This window comes from Prunus avium, chromosome 8 (genome assembly GCF_965620075.1).
Source record: "Prunus avium chromosome 8, drPruAviu1.hap1.1, whole genome shotgun sequence".
NCBI classification, from domain to species: domain Eukaryota; kingdom Viridiplantae; phylum Streptophyta; class Magnoliopsida; order Rosales; family Rosaceae; genus Prunus; species Prunus avium.
In genome coordinates, this window is record NC_142291.1 from 10846416 (window position 1) to 10866024 (window position 19609).

General features: G+C 51.5%; 11 non-coding genes and 3 pseudogenes across 11 annotated transcripts; all 14 read right to left on the reverse strand.

Moving 5' to 3' along the window:
- Window positions 1-345: 345 nt before the first annotated feature.
- LOC148292249 (5S ribosomal RNA) lies at window positions 346-464 on the reverse strand. The gene has a single exon (XR_015826939.1). It is a non-coding gene; the product is annotated as a 5S ribosomal RNA (ribosomal RNA).
- Window positions 465-1237: 773 nt separating this feature from the next.
- Window positions 1238-1356, reverse strand: LOC148292250 (5S ribosomal RNA). The gene has a single exon (XR_015826930.1). It is a non-coding gene; the product is annotated as a 5S ribosomal RNA (ribosomal RNA).
- Window positions 1357-2077: 721 nt separating this feature from the next.
- Window positions 2078-2196, reverse strand: LOC148292251 (5S ribosomal RNA; annotated as a pseudogene).
- Window positions 2197-2969: 773 nt separating this feature from the next.
- Window positions 2970-3088, reverse strand: LOC148292252 (5S ribosomal RNA). The gene has a single exon (XR_015827100.1). It is a non-coding gene; the product is annotated as a 5S ribosomal RNA (ribosomal RNA).
- Window positions 3089-3861: 773 nt separating this feature from the next.
- Window positions 3862-3980, reverse strand: LOC148292253 (5S ribosomal RNA). Its single transcript, XR_015827107.1, has one exon. It is a non-coding gene; the product is annotated as a 5S ribosomal RNA (ribosomal RNA).
- A 753-nt stretch (window positions 3981-4733) lies between these two features.
- LOC148292254 (5S ribosomal RNA) lies at window positions 4734-4852 on the reverse strand. The gene has a single exon (XR_015827650.1). It is a non-coding gene; the product is annotated as a 5S ribosomal RNA (ribosomal RNA).
- Window positions 4853-5625: 773 nt separating this feature from the next.
- On the reverse strand, window positions 5626-5744 carry LOC148292255 (5S ribosomal RNA). Its single transcript, XR_015826963.1, has one exon. It is a non-coding gene; the product is annotated as a 5S ribosomal RNA (ribosomal RNA).
- Window positions 5745-6517: 773 nt separating this feature from the next.
- LOC148292256 (5S ribosomal RNA) lies at window positions 6518-6636 on the reverse strand. The gene has a single exon (XR_015827105.1). It is a non-coding gene; the product is annotated as a 5S ribosomal RNA (ribosomal RNA).
- A 753-nt stretch (window positions 6637-7389) lies between these two features.
- Window positions 7390-7508, reverse strand: LOC148292257 (5S ribosomal RNA; annotated as a pseudogene).
- Window positions 7509-8259: 751 nt separating this feature from the next.
- LOC148292258 (5S ribosomal RNA) lies at window positions 8260-8378 on the reverse strand (annotated as a pseudogene).
- A 773-nt stretch (window positions 8379-9151) lies between these two features.
- On the reverse strand, window positions 9152-9270 carry LOC148292259 (5S ribosomal RNA). Its single transcript, XR_015827701.1, has one exon. It is a non-coding gene; the product is annotated as a 5S ribosomal RNA (ribosomal RNA).
- Window positions 9271-10024: 754 nt separating this feature from the next.
- Window positions 10025-10143, reverse strand: LOC148292260 (5S ribosomal RNA). Its single transcript, XR_015826656.1, has one exon. It is a non-coding gene; the product is annotated as a 5S ribosomal RNA (ribosomal RNA).
- Window positions 10144-17724: 7581 nt separating this feature from the next.
- LOC148292261 (5S ribosomal RNA) lies at window positions 17725-17843 on the reverse strand. The gene has a single exon (XR_015826994.1). It is a non-coding gene; the product is annotated as a 5S ribosomal RNA (ribosomal RNA).
- A 754-nt stretch (window positions 17844-18597) lies between these two features.
- On the reverse strand, window positions 18598-18716 carry LOC148292262 (5S ribosomal RNA). Its single transcript, XR_015827553.1, has one exon. It is a non-coding gene; the product is annotated as a 5S ribosomal RNA (ribosomal RNA).
- Between the last annotated feature and the right edge of the window lie 893 nt (window positions 18717-19609).

The window sequence follows — 19609 nt, forward strand, 5'->3', positions numbered from 1 at the left end:
CGCTGATCTGGGCTCCGACCTCAGAATTGGGCCCACGAACCGTCGATTCGAAGGCAACGGCGTCGCGAGTAAAACTCATTGCATTGCCATGAGTCGTGGGCTTTTTCGGGCATCCGACGTCGTTTACTAGCCCGAAATCCAGTTTTTGAAATTTTTGGTAACTGTGTTATTTTCCTATTTTAATTCCTTCGTTAATCCTAGGCTTTCTAGGAGTATTTAATCATAGTGTGCCCCGATTGTCACGCTGCGCCAAGGGGTCGTGATAAAACAAAGACATCCAGATGAATAAGATGACGGAAAGCAAACGCCCACGACAATTGAAACGTCAACAAGACAAAAAAAGAAGGGATGCAACACGAGGACTTCCCAGGAGGTCACCCATCCTAGTACTACTCTCCCCCAAACTCGCTTAACTTCGGAGTTCTGATGGGATCCGGTGCATGTGAGTTGGTATGATCGCATCCGTTAGCTTATAACGCCTAAAAGTATATAAGCCACGTTTGAGCCATGCCATATGACCATGTGTTGGCTATCCAACGCCCCCCGCACGAAATGGGATGCCGTCGCATGAAATGGCATGGCCTGTCAGGGCTTGTCGTCGCCACCCCTACCATGTGTCGGGCGCAGGCCTGCCGAACTGCCGGTTCCGATCGGCTGTGGGGCCTACCTTAAGATAATTGAACCAAAACAAAAAAAACAAAAAAACTGACAACGTTAAGAACAACCCCAATAATTTCGGCAGTGGGCGTCGAGTCCTGTTGTTTTTTCGCTTTCGTTAGTTTGCGGTGCCCGGTTAATTGGAGACGAGCTCCACGGGGTGATGTAGGACAGATGGCGTAAGTTATTGGAGAGGAGCTGGACCGACGCGCGTGCAACGGCAAATCGGGCAAACCGCTGATCTGGGCTCCGACCTCAGAATTGGGCCCACGAACCGTCGATTCGAAGGCAACGGCGTCGCGAGTAAAACTCATTGCGTCGCCATGAGTAGTGGGCTTTTTCGGGCATCCGACGTCGTTTACTAGCCCGAAATCCAGTTTTTGAAGTTTTTGGTAACTGTGTTATTTTCCTATTTTAATTCCTTCGTTAATCCTAGGCTTTCTAGGAGTATTTAATCATAGTGTGCCCCGATTGTCACGCTGCGCCAAGGGGTCGTGATAAAACAAAGACATCCAGATGAATAAGATGACGGAAAGCAAACGCCCACGACAATTGAAACGTCAACAAGGCAAAAAAAGAAGGGATGCAACACGAGGACTTCCCAGGAGGTCACCCATGCTAGTACTCCTCTCGCCCAAACTCGCTTAACTTCGGAGTTCTGATGGGATCCGGTGCATGTGAGTTGGTATGATCGCATCCGTTAGCTTATAACGCCTAAAAGTATATAAGCCACGTTTGAGCCATGCCATATGACCATGGGTTGGCTATCCAACGCCCCCCGCATTAAATGGGATGCCGTCGAATGAAATGGCATGGCCTGTCAGGACTTGTCGTCGCCACCCCTACCATGTGTCGCGCGCAGGCCTGCCGAACTGCCGGTTCCGATCGGCTGTGGGGCCTACCTTACGATAATTGAACCAAAACAAAAAAAACAAAAAAACTGACAACGTTAAGAACAACCCCAATAATTTCGGCAGTGGGCGTCGAGTCCTGTTGTTTTTTCGCTTTCGTTCGTTTGCGGTGCCCGGTTAATTGGAGACGAGCTCCACGGGGTGATGTAGGACAGATGGCGTAAGTTATTGGAGAGGAGCTGGACCGACGCGCGTGCAACGGCAAATCGGGCAAACCGCTGATCTGGGCTCCGACCTCAGAATTGGGCCCACGAACCGTCGATTCGAAGGCAACGGCGTTGCGAGTAAAACTCATTGCGTCGCCTGTTTTTGAGGTTTTTGGTAACTGTGTTATTTTCCTATTTTAATTCCTTCGTTAATCCTAGGCTTTCTAGGAGTATTTAATCATAGTGTGCCCCGATTGTCACGCTGCGCCAAGGGGTCGTGATAAAACAAAGACATCCAGATGAATAAGATGACGGAAAGCAAACGCCCACGACAATTGAAACGTCAACAAGGCAAAAAAAGAAGGGATGCAACACGAGGACTTCCCAGGAGGTCACCCATCCTAGTTCTACTCTCGCCCAAACTCGCTTAACTTTGGAGTTCTGATGGGATCCGGTGCAGGTGAGTTGGTATCATCGCATCCGTTAGCTTATAACGCCTAAAAGTATATAAGCCACGTTTGAGCCATGCCATATGACCATGGGTTGGCTATCCAACGCCCCCCGCATGAAATGGGATGCCGTCGCATGAAATGGCATGGCCTGTCAGGGCTTGTCGTCGCCACCCCTACCATGTGTCGCGCGCAGGCCTGCCGAACTGCCGTTTCCGATCGGCTGTGGGGCCTACCTTACGATAATTGAACCAAAACAAAAAAAACAAAAAAACTGACAACGTTAAGAACAACCCCAATAAATTCGGCAGTGGGCGTCGAGTCCTGTTGTTTTTTCGCTTTCGTTCGTTTGCGGTGCCCGGTTAATTGGAGACGAGCTCCACGGGGTGATGTAGGACAGATGGCGTAAGTTATTGGAGAGGAGCTGGACCGACGCGCGTGCAACGGCAAATCGGGCAAACAGCTGATCTGGGCTCCGACCTCATAATTGGGCCCACGAACCGTCGATTCGAAGGCAACGGCGTCGCGAGTAAAACTCATTGCGCTGCCATGAGTCGTGGGCTTTTTCGGGCATCCGACGTCGTTTACTATCCTGAAATCCAGTTTTTGAAGTTTTTGGTAACTGTGTTATTTTCCTATTTTAATTCCTTCGTTAATCCTAGGCTTTCTAGGAGTATTTAATCATAGTGTGCCCCGATTGTCACGCTGCGCCAAGGGGTCGTGATAAAACAAAGACATCCAGATGAATAAGATGACGGAAAGCAAACGCCCACGATAATTGAAACGTCAACAAGGCAAAAAAAGAAGGGATGCAACACGAGGACTTCCCAGGAGGTCACCCATCCTAGTACTACTCTCTCCCAAACTGGCTTAACTTCGGAGTTCTGATGGGATCCGGTGCATGTGAGTTGGTATGATCGCATCCGTTAGCTTATAACGCCTAAAAGTATATAAGCCTCGTTTGAGCCATGCCATATGACCATGGGTTGGCTATCCAACGCCCCCCGCATGAAATGGGATGCCGTCGCATGAAATGGCATGGCCTGTCAGGGCTTGTCGTCGCCACCCCTACCATGTGTCGCGCGCAGGCCTGCCGAACTGCCGGTTCCGATCGGCTGTGGGGCCTACCTTAAGATAACTGAACCAAAACAAAAAAAACAAAAAAACTGACAACGTTAAGAACAACCCCAATAATTTCGGCAGTGGGCGTCGAGTCCTGTTGTTTTTTCGCTTTCGTTCGTTTGCGGTGCCCGGCTAATTGGAGACGAGCTCCACGGGGTGATGCAGGACAGATGGCGTAAGTTATTGGAGAGGAGCTGGACCGACGCGTGTGCAACGGCAAATCGGGCAAACCGCTGATCTGGGCTCCGACCTCAGAATTGGGCCCACGAGCCGTCGAATTGAAGGCACCGGCGTCGCGAGTAAAACTCATTGCGTTACCATGAGTCGTGGGCTTTTTCGGGCATCCGACGTCGTTTACTAGCCTGAAATCCAGTTTTTGAAGTTTTTGGTAACTGTGTTATTTTCCTATTTTAATTCTTTCGTTAATCCTAGGCTTTCTAGGAGTATTTAATCATAGTGTGCCCCGATTGTCATGCTGCGCCAAGGGGTCGTGACAAAACAAAGACATGCAGATGAATAAGATGACGGAAAGCAAACGCCCACGACAATTGAAACGTCAACAAGGCAAAAAAAGAAGGGATGCAACACGAGGACTTCCCAGGAGGTCACCCATCCTAGTACTACACTCGCCCAAACTCGCATGACTTCGGAGTTCTGATGGGATCCGGTGCATGTGAGTTGGTATGATTACATCCGTTAGTTTATAACGCCTAAAAGTATATAAGCCACGTTTGAGCATTGCCATATGAGCATGGGTTGGCTATCCATAGCCCCCTCGCATGAAATGGCATGGCCTGTCAGGCCTTGTCGTCGCCACCCCTACCATGTGTCGCGCGCAGGCCTGCCGAACTGCCGGTTCCGATCGGCTGTGGGGCCTACCTTACGATAATTGAACCAAAAACAAAAAACAAAAGAACTGACAACGTTAAGAACAACCCCAATAATTTCGGCAGTGGGCGTCGAGTCCTGTTGTTTTTTCGCTTTCGTTCGTTTGCAGTGCCCGGTTAATTGGAGACGAGCTCCACGGGGTGATGCAGGACAGATGGCGTAAGTTATTGGAGAGGAGCTGGACCGACGCGCGTGCAACGGCAAATCGGGTAAACCGCTGATCTGGGCTCCGACCTCATAATTGGGCCCACGAACCGTCGATTCGAAGGCACCGGCGTCGCGAGTAAAACTCATTGCGTTGCCATGAGTCGTGGACTTTTTCGGGCATCCGACGTCGTTTACTAGCCCGAAATCCAGTTTTTCAAGTTTTTGGTAACTGTGTTATTTTCCTATTTTAATTCCTTCGTTAATCCTAGGCTTTCTAGGAGTATTTAATCATAGTGTGCCCCGATTGTCACGCTGCGCCAAGGGGTCGTGATAAAACAAAGACATCCAGATGAATAAGATGACGGAAAGCAAACGCCCACGATAATTGAAACGTCAACAAGGCAAAAAAAGAAGGGATGCAACACGAGGACTTCCCAGGAGGTCACCCATCCTAGTACTACTCTCGCCCGAACTCGCTTAACTTCGGAGTTCTGATGGGATCCGGTGCATGTGAGTTGGTATGATCGCATCCGTTAGCTTATAACGCCTAAAAGTATATAAGCCACGTTTGAGCCATGCCATATGACCAAGGGTTGGCTATCCAACGCCCCCCGCAAGAAATGGGATACTGTCGCATGAAATGGCATGGCCTGTCCGGGCTTGTCGTCGCCACCCCTACTATGTGTCGCGCGCAGGCCTGCCGAACTGCCGGTTCCAATCGTCTGTGGGGCCTACCTTAAGATAATTGAACCAAAACAAAAAAAACAAAAAAACTGACAACGTTAAGAACAACCCCAATAATTTCGGCAGTGGGCGTCGAGTCCTGTTGTTTTTTCGCTTTCGTTCGTTTGCGTTGCCCGGTTAATTGGAGACGAGCTCCACGGGGTGATGTAGGACAGATGGCGTAAGTTATTGGAGAGGAGCTGGACCGACGCGCGTGCAACGGCAAATCGGGCAAACCGCTGATCTGGGCTCCGACCTCAGAATTGGGCCCACGAACCGTCGATTCGAAGGCAACGGCGTCGCGAGTAAAACTCATTGCGCTGCGATGAGTCGTGGGCTTTTTCGGGCATCCGATGTCGTTTACTAGCCCGAAATCCAGTTTTTGAAGTTTTTGGTAACTGTGTTATTTTCCTATTTTAATTCCTTCGTTAATCCTAGGCTTTCTAGGAGTATTTAATCATAGTGTGCCCCAATTGTCACGCCGCGCCAAGGGGTCGTGATAAAACAAAGACATCCAGATGAATAAGATGACGGAAAGCAAACGCCCACGATAATTGAAACGTCAACAAGGCAAAAAAAGAAGGGATACAACACGAGGACTTCCCAGGAGGTCACCCATCCTAGTACTACTCTCGCCCAAACTCGCTTGACTTCGGAGTTCTGATGGGATCCGGTGCATGTGAGTTGGTATGATCGCATCCGTTAGCTTATAACGCCTAAAAGTATATAAGCCACGTTTGAGCCATGCCATATGACCATGGGTTGGCTATCCAACGCCCCCCGCATGAAATGGGATGCCGTCGCATGAAATGGCATGGCCTGTCAGGGCTTGTCGTCGCCACCCCTACCATGTGTCGCGCGCAGGCCTGCCGAACTGCCGGTTCCGATCGGCTGTGGGGCCTACCTTAAGATAACTGAACCAAAACAAAAAAAACAAAAAAACTGACAACGTTAAGAACAACCCCAATAATTTCGGCAGTGGGCGACGAGTCCTGTTCTTTTTTCGCTTTCGTTCGTTTGCGGTGCCCGGTTAATTGGAGACGAGCTCCACGGGGTGATGTAGGACAGATGGCGTAAGTTATTGGAGAGGAGCTGGACCGACGCGCGTGTAACGGCAAATCGGGCAAACTGCTGATCTGGGCTCCGACCTCAGAATTGGGCCCACGAACCGTCGAATTGAAGGCACCGGCGTCGCGAGTAAAACTCATTGCGTTACCATGTGTCGTGGGCTTTTTCGGGCATCCGACGTCGTTTACTAGCCTGAAATCCAGTTTTTGAAGTTTTTGGTAACTGTGTTATTTTCCTATTTTAATTCTTTCGTTAATCCTAGGCTTTCTAGGAGTATTTAATCATAGTGTGCACCGATTGTCACGCTGCGCCAAGGGGTCGTGATAAAACAAAGACATCCAGATGAATAAGATGACGGAAAGCAAACGCCCACGACAATTGAAACGTCAACAAGGCAAAAAAAGAAGGGATGCAACACGAGGACTTCCCAGGAGGTCACCCATCCTAGTACTACACTCACCCAAACTCGCATAACTTCGGAGTTCTGATGGGATCCGGTGCATGTGAGTTGGTATGATTGCATCCGTTAGCTTATAACGCCTAAAAGTATATAAGCCACGTTTGAGCATTGCCATATGACCATGGGTTGGCTATCCAACGCCCCCTCGCATGAAATGGCATGGCCTGTCAGGCCTTGTCGTCGCCACCCCTACCATGTGTCGCGCGCAGGCCTGCCGAACTGCCGGTTCCGATCGGTTGTGGGGCCTACCTTACGATAATTGAACCAAAAACAAAAAACAAAAGAACTGACAACGTTAAGAACAACCCCAATAATTTCGGCAGTGGGCGTCGAGTCCTGTTGTTTTTTCGCTTTTGTTCGTTTGCAGTGCCCGGTTAATTGGAGACGAGCTCCACGGGGTGATGCAGGACAGATGGCGTAAGTTATTGGAGAGGAGCTGGACCGACGCGCGTGCAACGGCAAATCGGGTAAACCGCTGATCTGGGCTCCGACCTCATAATTGGGCCCACGAACCGTGGATTCGAAGGCGCCGGCGTCGCGAGTAAAACTCATTGCGTTGCCATGAGTCGTGGGCTTTTTCGGGCATCCGACGTCGTTTACTAGCCCGAAATCCAGTTTTTGAAGTTTTTGGTAACTGTGTTATTTTCCTATTTTAATTCCTTCGTTAATCCTAGGCTTTCTAGGAGTATTTAATCATAGTGTGCCCCGATTGTCACGCTGTGCCACGGGGTCGTGATAAAATAATGACATCCAGATGAATAAGATGACGGAAAGCAAACGCCCACGACAATTGAAACGTCAACAAGGCAAAAAAAGAAGGGATGCAACACGAGGACTTCCCAGGAGGTCACCCATCCTAATACTACTCTAGCCCAAGCTCGCTTAACGTCGGAGTTCTGATGGGATCCGGTGCATGTGAGTTGGTATGATCGCATCCGAGAGCTTATAACTCCTAAAAGTATATAAGCCACGTTTGAGCCATGCCATATGACCATGGGTTGGCTATCCAACGCCCCCCGCATGAAATGGCATGGCCTGTCAGGCCTTGTCGTCGCCACCCCTACCATGTGTCGCACGCAGGCCTGCCGAACTGCCGGTTCCGATCGGCTGTGGGGCCTACCTTACGATAATTGAACCAAAAAAAAAGAAAAAAAAACTGACAACGTTAAGAACAACCCCAATAATTTCGGAAGTGGGCGTAGAGTCCTGTGGTTTTTTCGCTTTCATTCCTTTGCGGTGCCTGGTTAATTGCAGACGAGCCCCACGGGGTGATGCAGGACAGATGGCGTAAGTTATTGGAGTGGAGCTAGACCGACGCGTGCGCAACGGCAAATCGGGCAAACCGCTAATCTGGGCTCCGACCTCAGAATTAGGCCCACGAACCGTCGATTTGAAGGCACCGGCGTCGCGAGTAAAACTCATTGCGTTACCATGTGTCGTGGGCTTTTTCGGGCATCCGACGTCGTTTACTAGCCCGAAATCCAGTTTTTGAAGTTTTTGGTAACTGTGTTATTTTCCTATTTTAATTCCTTCGTTAATCCTAGGCTTTCTAGGAGTATTTAATCATAGTGTGCCCCGATTGTCACGCTGCGCCAAGGGGTCGTGATAAAACAAAGACATCCAGATGAATAAGATGACGGAAAGCAAACGCCCACGACAATTGAAACGTCAACAAGGCAAAAAAAGAAGGGATGCAACATGAGGACTTCCCAGGAGGTCACCCATCCTAGTACTACTCTCGCCCAAACTCGCACAACTTCGGAGTTCTGATGGGATCCGGTGCATGTGAGTTGGTATGATTGCATCCGTTAGCTTATAACGCCTAAAAGTATATAAGCCACGTTTGAGCATTGCCATATGACCATGGGTTGGCTATCCATTGCCCCCCGCATGAAATGGGATGTCGTCGCATGAAATGGCATGGCCTGTCAGGCCTTGTCATCGCCACCCCTACCATGTGTCGCACGCAGGCCTGCCGAACTGCCGGTTCCGATCAGCTGTGGGGCCTACCTTACGATAATTGAACCAAAAAAAAAAAAAACAAAAAAATTGACAACGTTAAGAACAACCCCAATAATTTCGGCAGTGGGCGTCGAGTCCTGTTGTTTTTTCGCTTTCGTTCGTTTGCGGTGCCCGTTAATTGGAGACGAGCTCCACGGGTTGATGTACGACAGATGGCGTAAGTTATTGGAGAGGAGCTGGACCGACGCGCGTGCAACGGCAAATCGGGCAAACTGCTGATCTGGGCTCCGACCTCAGAATTGGGCCCACGAACCGTCGATTCGAAGGCACCGGCGTCGTGAGTAAAACTCAGTGCGTTGCCATGAGTCGTGGGCTTTTTTGGGCATTCGACGTCGTTTACTAGCCCGAAATCCAGTTTTTGAAGTTTTTGGTAACTTTGTTATTTTCCTATTTTAATTCCTTCGTTAATCCTAGGCTTTCTAGGAGTATTTAACCATAGTGTGCTCCGACTGTCACGCTGCGCCACGGGGTCGTGGAAATACAAAGACATCCAGATGAATAAGATGACGGAAAGCAAACGCCCACGACAATTGAAACGTCAACAAGGCAAAAAAAGAAGGGATGCAACACGAGGACTTCCCAGGAGGTCACCCATCCTAGTACTGCTCTCGCCCAAACTCGCTTAACTTCGGAGTTCTGATGGGATCCGGTGCATGTGAGTTGGTATGATCGCATCCGTTAGCTTATAACGCCTAAAAGTATAGAAGCCACGTTTGAGCCATGCCATATGACCATGGGTTGGCTATCCAACGCCCCCTCGCATGAAATGGCATGGCCTGTCATGCCTTGTCGTCGCCATCCCTACCTTTTATCGCGCGCAGGCCTGCCGAACCGCGGGTTCCGATCAGCTGTGGGGCCTACCTGACGATAATTCAACCCAAAAAAAAAAAACAAAAAAACTGACAACGTTAAGAACAACCCCAATAATTTCGGCAGTTGGCGTTGTGTCCTTTTGTTTTTTCGGTTTCGTTCGTTTGCGGTGCCCGGTTAATTCGAGACGAGCTCCACGGGGTGATGTAGGACAGATGGCGTAAGTTATTGGAGAGGAGCTGGACCGACGCGCGTGCAACGGCAAATCGGGCAAACCGCTGATATGGGCTCCGACCTCAGAATTGGGCCCACGAACCTTCGATTCGAAGGCAACGGCGTCGCGAGTAAAACTCATTGCGATGCCATGAGTCGTGGGCTTTTTCGGGCATCCGACGTCGTTTACTAGCCCGAAATCCAGTTTTTGAAGTTTTTGGTAACTGTGTTATTTTCCTATTTTAATTCCTTCGTTAATCCTAGGCTTTCCAGGAGTATTTAATCAAAGTGTGCCTCGATTGTCACGCTGCGCCACGGGGTCGGGGAAAAACAAAGACATCCAGATGAATAAGATGACGGAAAGCAAACGCCCACGACAATTGAAACGTCAACAAGGCAAAAAAAGAAGGGATGCAACACGAGGACTTCCCAGGAGGTCACCCATCCTAGTACTACTCTCGCCCAAACTCCCTTAACTTCGGAGTTCTGATGGGATCCGGTGCATGTGAGTTGGTATGATCGCATCCGTTAGCTTATAACTCCTAAAAGTATATAAGCCACGTTTGAGCCATGCCATATGACCTTGGGTTGGCTATCCAATGCCCCCCCGCATGAAATGGCATGGCCTGTCAGGCCTTGTTGTCGCCATCCCTACCTTTTGTCGCGCGCAGGCCTGCCGGACCGCCGGTTCCGATAAGCTGTGGGGCCTACCTGACGATAATTGAACCCAAAAAAAAATTCAAAAAAACTGACAACGTTAAGAACAACCCCAATAATTTCGGCAGTGGGCGTCGAGTCCTGTTGTTTTTTCGCTATCGTTCCTTTGCGGTGCCCGGTTAATTGGAGACGAGCTCCATGGGGTGATGTAGGACAGATGGCGTGCAACTGTCTGCTGCGCAAATCTCACGGCCTGGGTTTCCTGGCCGAGGAGACGTGCGTTGACACGCGGTTTCCTGCTTTTGGGTGCGGTGCGTTTGTGCGCCGACGTGCCAGCACGGTCTACCGTGCGTCGAGTCGTTGATGAGTATTGGATGGGTGAGTGGTGCACCTATTTGAACTCGTCTTCTAATCAAACGATTGTAGCCGAGAGAGGAACTGGTCTCGGCAGTTAGGTTCACGGCCTGAACTACAAGGCCGTTGAGTGATGGTGTTGGTGGCGGGTTTTGGGGCGGTGCTCCGGCACGCTACTCAAGGAGCGCGCGGTCGTATGATATATGGGGTGAGTGAACGAACGACAAGGATGGTGCTCCGGCGCCTTGAAAGTCAAGGGTCGTATGATATATTGATGAATGGATTTTCCTTACAACCTAACACTACTCCTAGGAAAGCAAGTAAAGATATTGAAAGTGCATTACAGGAAAAAATAAGTTGCTCCGTGGGAGGCTTGCTTTTGGTGTTGAACCCTTTGAATGTAGCTCGAGCCTTGTATTTATAGGGAGAGTCCCTGGAGGAGTAATCGAGGCTGAAAATCTGCATGGTGGAGCCTGATTAGTGCAAGTGGGCAATCTAATCGACATTTGGGATCGTGAAGTATGGTGGTGTGACCCCAAATCCTGGTAAATCTCGGCCGCCGTTCTCGATCGTGGGTTCTGAGCTTCTGGCCGTGGAGACGCATTTATGGCCTGGATAGCTGGTGAGCTGACCTCTCAAGCTGTCAGAATTCTTGTGAGAATGTCCACGTCTAATCACTCTGATTCTTATCACCAAATCCTGACTCCAGTCACTTCCCACCTTCCCTCATGCATTAAATGCTTATTTGTGGCCAGTGGGTTTGCTGCATTAAACAGGCACTACTTCATTAAATGAAGCCTGGGACCCTGTTGTCACGTGATGATTTGCCTTTAATGCCTTGGCCGCAATTTGACTGGCCTCGGCCTCGGCCTGCGTCTGAGGCCAAGATGATCATGCCTTAGCACTTCTTCTTTTATCTTCAGGAAGGCGAGCTACCCTGGCAAAACGTCGCGTTTTGGTCTTTACGAGCAAGGGCCGGGGCCGAGAAAAGGGGTTCCCTCGGCCAGCTCATGGCCGTGATTTATTAGGCACAAACATTGCCCCCACATCCCTGGATTCTTCGGCCTCGGCATGGGTAGGGGCCGAATGGATTCCAAGGGATGGGCCCTTTGCATTCCTCCTGAAGTGATTGACAACTTGAGCATTAAATGCGCAGGCCAGTCGGCGCATTTAATGCCCTGAAGCACGTCGTGTAGGCCATCATTGCCCAGGGCGTCGCTTCGTTTTGTCAGAGGAAACGACGGCCTCTTGGCTTTTGACACGTCGCTGCGCCTGTTGAGCGTGCTGACAGAACGTTACGTCTCTCGAGAGAGACATACCCTTTCGTTTCGAATTCTAGCGCCAATATAAAAACTCATACTCTCTTTCTTTCTCCTTACGCTTCCAAAATTCTCAGACGCCCAAGCTTTGTCAAAAACCCCTTTCTTCTAACCTTCAAAACCCACAAAAATCTTCGAACCTCCAAGGTTACCAGAGAGCTTCTCCTGAACTCGCAACTTTCCAGACCCTTCAGACTATATCCCATCTTTCCAAGCTTTTCCTCCTTAACCACTTATCTTAAACCTGCTCTAATGGCCTCCAGTACCCCCGCATCTGTTGAAGTTCGGTCCCAAACCTTCCAAACTGAATTTGAGGCTATTTGCCGAGATATTCAAGGCTCGATCCTCCCTGATATCATTACGCCCTGGGCTGATGACGATGGCGCCCCCACCGATTCCTGCGTTCTCGGCCCCTCCATTAATGGCGGAATGCCAGAGAGACTTGTGGCCCATCTGAAGAACAACCTAGTGGATCTCTCGGCCTTTGACGGGGGAGACTTCCAGGACTAGAATGTCCTCAGGCCGCAGCAACAATGGCCAACCGTGACCCCCGACTGGGAAAAATGGTTGCCGAGGATGGAGCATTTCTTCGGTCAGCAATGGAAAGATCAAGGTATCTACCACTTGATCAAACTATTCGATCGGCCGCTCGTCATGGATCGGTCGCTCTTGGCCGCGACCCTGTGCTTTTGGTCGTCGGCCACCAACACCATGAACTTCCGGTTCGGCATGATGACGCCGACCGTCTTAGATATGGCCGCTTTGTTCAGCCTCTCCCCCCTCGGCGTGGAAGTAAACGCCGCCCTTGCTGCTCCTGAGGTGGAAGGGAGCTTTAAGGCCATGTGGCCTGCACTTGCGAAAGTTGCTGGGAGCAAGGCGAAGAACATGCTCAACTACTCCAGCTTCTACAGCAACTTCGGCGTAGAGGACAGCGCTGAAGATGACGTCATTAACCCTCTCGGCGAGGTTGAGCACGCCGCGTTCCTGCTGTACTGGTTGTGCAAGTTCGTGTTTTGCACCCAGGCGAACAAGGTCACCCCCAAGGGCAGCAAAGTGAAGAAGGTATCATCTGGGCCGCCTCGGCCAAGTGCTCCGACCGTGGTTTCCCCCAGGGTGCCGGCCCCTCCCCTATCTAGATCAACGGCCGTGGCCTCCACCGTGGCCCATCATCGACCGCGGCCACAGCTCTCAAGGCCGCGCCTGTGGTGGGGGGGCGAAAGACGCTGGCGCATAGGACCGTGCCAGTCTCCCCAACGCTTCGACCATCCACTGCTGCTGGTAGGCCTTGCTTATTTTTCTTGTTTATCATTTATTCTTCACCTTGTGGCCCATCTGAAGAACAACCTAGTGGATCTCTCGGCCTTTGACGGGGGAGACTTCCAGGACTAGAATGTCCTCAGGCCGCAGCAACAATGGCCAACCGTGACCCCCGACTGGGAAAAATGGTTGCCGAGGATGGAGCATTTCTTCGGTCAGCAATGGAAAGATCAAGGTATCTACCACTTGATCAAACTATTCGATCGGCCGCTCGTCATGGATCGGTCGCTCTTGGCCGCGGCCCTGTGCTTTTGGTCGTCGGCCACCAACACCATGAACTTCCGGTTCGGCATGATGACGCCGACCGTCTTAGATATGGCCGCTTTGTTCAGCCTCTCCCCCCTCGGCGTGGAAGTAAACGCCGCCCTTGCTGCTCCTGAGGTGGAAGGGAGCTTTAAGGCCATGTGGCCTGCACTTGCGAAAGTTGCTGGGAGCAAGGCGAAGAACATGCTCAACTACTCCAGCTTCTACAGCAACTTCGGCGTAGAGGACAGCGCTGAAGATGACGTCATTAACCCTCTCGGCGAGGTTGAGCACGCCGCGTTCCTGCTGTACTGGTTGTGCAAGTTCGTGTTTTGCACCCAGGCGAACAAGGTCACCCCCAAGGGCAGCAAAGTGAAGAAGGTATCATCTGGGCCGCCTCGGCCAAGTGCTCCGACCGTGGTTTCCCCCAGGGTGCCGGCCCCTCCCCTATCTAGATCAACGGCCGTCGCCTCCACCGTGGCCCATCATCGACCGCGGCCACAGCTCTCAAGGCCGCGCCTGTGGTGGGGGGGCGAAAGACGCTGGCGCATAGGACCGTGCCAGTCTCCCCAACGCTTCGACCATCCACTGCTGCTGGTAGGCCTTGCTTATTTTTCTTGTTTATCATTTATTCTTCACCGGCCTCTCTAAACCACTTCTGTCTCTATTCGTCTCACTCTTGTCTTTTTTCCTTGTATGCGCAGCCTTGGGTCGCAAAAGGAGTCGAGAGACGTCAGGTACTGAGGCCGCGCCGGCCCAGAGTGCCGCGGCCGAGATGGCGGCCGTGCAGCGGCCGAGGAAGAGGACCCTTTTTACCTCCTCGGAGGGCAGAGGTGAAGAGTGAGGCCCCCCCTGCGATCGTAAGTATTACTCCCTAGCGTCCTTTTCCCCCGTTTTTTGTGCATTCTGGTAATCCGTTGCTTTCCTCAGGACGTGGTAATAGTCGAAGAAGAGGCCACGGTCGAGGCGCCGTCTGCGAAGGAAGCGGCCGCTGCCCACATGGTGGTCGAGGAGGCGGGAGCCGCAGAGACGACGGCTGAAGAGGCGGCTACTGCCGAGGAAGTGGCCGAGGCGCTGGATGCTGAGATTGCGATCGCAGAGGTGCCGCCTGCCGAGGAGGCCGCAGAGGGGGTGACCGAAGAGCTCGCCGAAGAAGTCGCCGGAGAGGCCGCTGGGGGAGCTGACGAAGAGGCCGCTGACGAGGACGGCGAGGAGGCCCATGAAGAAGCCGCCGAGGAAGTGACCGACGAGTCCACCGACGAGCCTGCTGTGGACGTGCCAAGTGGGCCTTTGACGTCCGCCCCTTGTCGCCCAAGCGGTATCTCCTTTCGCTCGGTAAGAATCCGCCTTCAAAATACTTGGTTTTGTCGTTTTCTTCTTACCTGTCTCTACGTTTCTGACCGGATTTGTTTGCCTCTAGCCTCCCCAATCGTCGCCGCCGCTGACCATGGTTGCCGCGACCATGCCTCCTATGCCGTCGTTCCAAGACTCGATAGTCGTGGCCGAGTCGGTGATGACTAGAGCCACGGTCGAGAGTGTGCCGAGTCTCCTGCGGACTACTTCGGCGGTCATGACCGACCTTTCGCTCCCCGTGAGTATTCGACCTTCCCCTGTTTGCTTATCCCTTTGTATCTCAGTCAATTGTCTCTTACCCTTACTCCCTCTTACGTTCAGGAAGCCACCTCCTCTGACGACCTCGACGAGTTATACGCCAGCCTCCACGAGGAAGGGGGAAGCTCGGCCTCGGCTCCCTTGGACAAGGATTCCAAGACCGTTCTCGAACGGCTGCGGGAGTTCCTTCTCCTTGATGTTCGGCAGATGACCGCTGCTGGGGCGATTTCGGAGTTTAGGTCCTGCTTGGATACAGCCATGGCGCTCGGTCTGCTTGACTCGGCTCAACTGGATGAACTGCAAGCCCGCCTGGCCAAAGGCGAGGAGATGATCGCCCGGTATTCTGAAGCCGTCATGCGGATGGCCGAGGGGAGCTCGCTCGAGCAAGATCTGGAGGTGATTAAAGAGCAAGTTCAACCTGCCATGGCTCGGCTGAAAGAAAATGATCTCGTCGTCCAACGAGAAAATGAAGAGCTTGCGCAGGTTGAGGCCCAGATTGCCGAGCTCCAGGCCCGTCGAGATCTCATACTTCAACGCCAAGACGGCGCGGTCGCGACCGGGCACGAACTGAAATCCTCGGCCAAGCGAATCCTCAAGGCCGCAACCGAGACGAAGAAGGCCCTGGCCGAGCGAAAGCTGATTCGAGTGAGGTGGCAGGCGGACATTAATGGTGGGGACATTGCTTGGAGAAAGATCACCTGCCTGATCTGGGGAATGTTCAGCGAAGGGGTCTAAGCGGGGGAAGAGCGGCCATTTCAACTTCTTTAATCCTCTTTTTGGGATGTAAATAAATAACTACAAATATTTGTATCTACACATTTTCTCTTTAGCTCAAGACTATAGACAAATATATATATATGTATATGCTACTTCGGCCGTGACTTGGCCGTTTCTAAAATCGTAAGTAGTGCCCCTTTTTTGTCTGAATACAAGGGCCTTCTTTTCTGAAAAGCTAGACGTATATTGTTGTTTTAATTTGTCCGCGCCATTCGCTTACCTCGGTCGCCTACCTTCCTTTTTTCTTCTTTTTGACCTTTTTGTCGTAAGTCCTCGGCGCCATCTTCTTTTGAACTTGCACCGAGTTGTAGGCACCGAGTACCGACTGTTCTGAATTCTCTGAACTCGTGGGCCTCATCTGCGAGTGGCCCTTCTTCACTCGGCCATGCTGCCCGACAATTTGAGGAAATCGAACCCTCTGTTTTGATATTTCACCAGGGTCATGACCGTTGGCCAAGACATAAGGGGTTATATCCAAGGCCGAAATTTCTGAGATACAGCGTGCCCAAAAAACTTCAGGAAATACATCGCGCGTATTGCTAAGTTTCTTTGACGGGCGCGGCCTTGGGTAATCTGGTGCCCCCAGCTCTCTCTTTTTTAAACCGTCTTTCACGGTAGGCCGAATGTGCTTGGATTGAAATTCTTGAAACGGCCCGCCCTGTTGCACGCCGTTTCGCGACCATTCTTGCTGGGTCTTCTGAGCTACGGGCTCGGCCCCTGCGACCGAACCGCTTACTTTTAGGACCCCGTGCGTTTGACTGAGATGAGTTTGGTCCGTCGGCCCTCGAGGTGTGGCTACCTGGTTCTGTTGATCTAGATCATGGTAGGAACCTCGGTGCGTCTGTGTTGTCGTTGGACTGGCCGGATCGTGTCTTTGTAAAGTGTGGAACGGGCAGCGCGTTGTTTTTGCCGGATAGGTTGGTCCAGAGTCCATTCTCGTGGGCTGGTGCTGCCCCCAGCCGTTGGCCGGTAACAGAGAGCACTGGCCGTATCCTGACGCTTCGGTACGGTCAGAGACGCCGAGGCTGCTATTTTTGTCCAGCTCTAAGAGACGCCGCGGGCGAGGCTGCCGGCATCTCCTCTTGGAAAAGTGTTCGCAATTCGGAGGAGAGTCTATCCATTGCGGCCATGAAGGATGTCTCTATCCTGTTAGCCTGCTTGGACATCAGTTCCTCCACTACTGCCTGTTTCTGTATGGACTCGGCCATGCGGTCCGTCGTAATTGGAACGCTGGTTTCCACCATAAGTTTTTGACAAGAGTCCCACCGGGCGTGCCAAAAGTGTCTGCCGCGCAAATCTCACGGCCTGGGTTTCCTGGCCGAGGAGACGTGCGTTGACACGCGGTTTCCCGCTTTTGGGTGCGGTGCGTTTGTGCGCGGGCGTGCCAGCACGGTCTACCGTGCGTCGAGTCGTTGATGAGTATTGGATTTGTGAGTGGTGCGCCTGTTTGAACTCGTCTTCTAATCAAACGATTGTAGCCGAGAGAGGAACTGGTCTCGGCCGTCAGGTTCACGGCCTGAACTACAAGGCCGTTGAGCAAGTAAAGATATTGAAAGTGCATTACAGGAAAAGATAAGTTGCTCCGCGGGAGGCTTTGTTTTGGTGTTGAACCCTTTGAATGTAGCTCGAGCCTCGTATTTATAGGGAGAGTCCCTGGAGGAGTAATCGAGGCTGAAAATCTGCACGGTGGAGCCTGATTAGAGCAAGTGGGCAGTCTAATCGACATTTGGGATCGTGAAGTATGGTGGAAAAACAAAGACATCCAGATGAATAAGATGACGGAAAGCAAACGCCCACGACAATTGAAACGTCAACAAGGCAAAAAAAGAAAGGATGCAACACGAGGACTTCCCAGGAGGTTACCCATCCTAGTACTACTCTCGCCCAAACTCGCTTGACTTCGGAGTTCTGATGGGATCCGGAGCATGTGAGTTGGTATGATCGCATCCGTTAGCTTATAACGCCTAAAAGTATATAAGCCACGTTTGAGCCATGCCATATGACCATGGGTTGGCTATCCAACGCCCCCCCGGCATGAAATGGCATGGCCTGTCAGGCCTTGTCGTCGCCACCCCTACCTTGTGTCGTGCGCAGGCCTGCCGAACCGCCGGTTTTGATCGGCTGTGCGCCCTACCTTACCATAATTGAACCCAAAAAAAAAAACAAAAAAACTGACAACGTTAAGAACAACCCCAATAATTTCGGCAGTGGGTGTCGAGTCCTGTTGTTTTTTCGCTATCGTTCCTTTGCGGCGCCCGGTTAATTGGAGGTGAGCTCCACGGGGTGATGTAGGACAGATGGCGTATGTTATTGGAGAGGAGCTGGACCGACGCGCGTGCAACGGCAAATAGGGCAAACCGCTGATCTGGGATCCGACCTCAGAATTGGGCCCACGAACCGTCGATTCGAAGGCAACGGCGTCGCGAGGAAAACTCATTGCGTTGCCATGAGTCGTGGGCTTTTTCGGGCATCCGACGTCGTTTACTAGCCCGAAATCCAGTTTTTGAAGTTTTTGGTAACTTTGTTATTTTCCTATTTTAATTCCTTCGTTAATCCTAGGCTTTCTAGGTGTATTTAATCATAGTGTGCCCCGATTGTCATGCTGCGCCCCGAGGTCGTGGAAAAACAAAGACATCCAGATGAATAAGATGACGGAAAGCAAACGCCCACGACAATTGATACGGCAACAAGGCAAAAAAAGAAGGGATGCAACACGAGGACTTCCCAGGAGGTCACCCATCCTAGTACTACTCTCGCCCAAACTCGCTTAACTTCGGAGTTCTGATGGGATCCGGTGCATGTGAGTTGGTATGATCGCATCCGTTAGCTTATAACGCCTAAAAGTATATAAGCCACGTTTGAGCCATGCCATATGACCATGGGTTGGCTATCCAACGCCCCCCCGCATGACATGGGATGCCGTCGCATGAAATGGCATGGCCTGTCAGGCCTTGTCGTCGCCACCCCTACATTGTGTCGCGCGCAGGCCTGTCGAACCGCCAGTTCTGATTGGATGTGGGCGCTACCTTACGATAATTGAACCAAAACAAAAAAAACAAAAAAACTGACAACGTTAAGAACAACCCCAATAATTTCGGCAGTGGGCATCGAGTCTGTTTGTGCCTAATAAATCACGGCCATGAGCTAGCCGAGGGAAACCCTTTTCTCGGCCCCGGCCCTTACTCGTTAAAGCCAAAACGCGGCGTTTCGCCAGGGTAGCTCGCCCTCCTGAAGATAAAAGAAGAAATGCTAAGGCATGATCATCTCGGCCTCAAGCGCAGGCCGAGGCCGAGGCCAGGCAAATTCCGGCCAAAGCATTAAAGGCAAATCATCACGTGACAACAGGGTCCCAGGCTTCATTTAATGAAGTAGTGCCTGTTTAATGCAGCAAACCCACTGGCCACAAGTAAGCATTTAATGCATGAGGGAAGGTGGGAAGTGACTGGAGTCAGGATTTGGTGATGAGACTCAGAGTGATTAGACGTGGACATTCTCACAACAATTCTGACAGCTTGAGAGGTCATCTCACCAGCTATCCAGGCCATAAATGCGTCTCCACGGCCAGAAGCTCAGAACCCACGATCGAGAACGGCGGCCGAGATTCACCAGGATTTATAGGGTCACACCACCATACTTCACGATCCCAAATGTCGATTAGACTGCCCACTTGCTCTAATCAGGCTCCACCATGCAGATTTTTCAGCCTCGATTACTC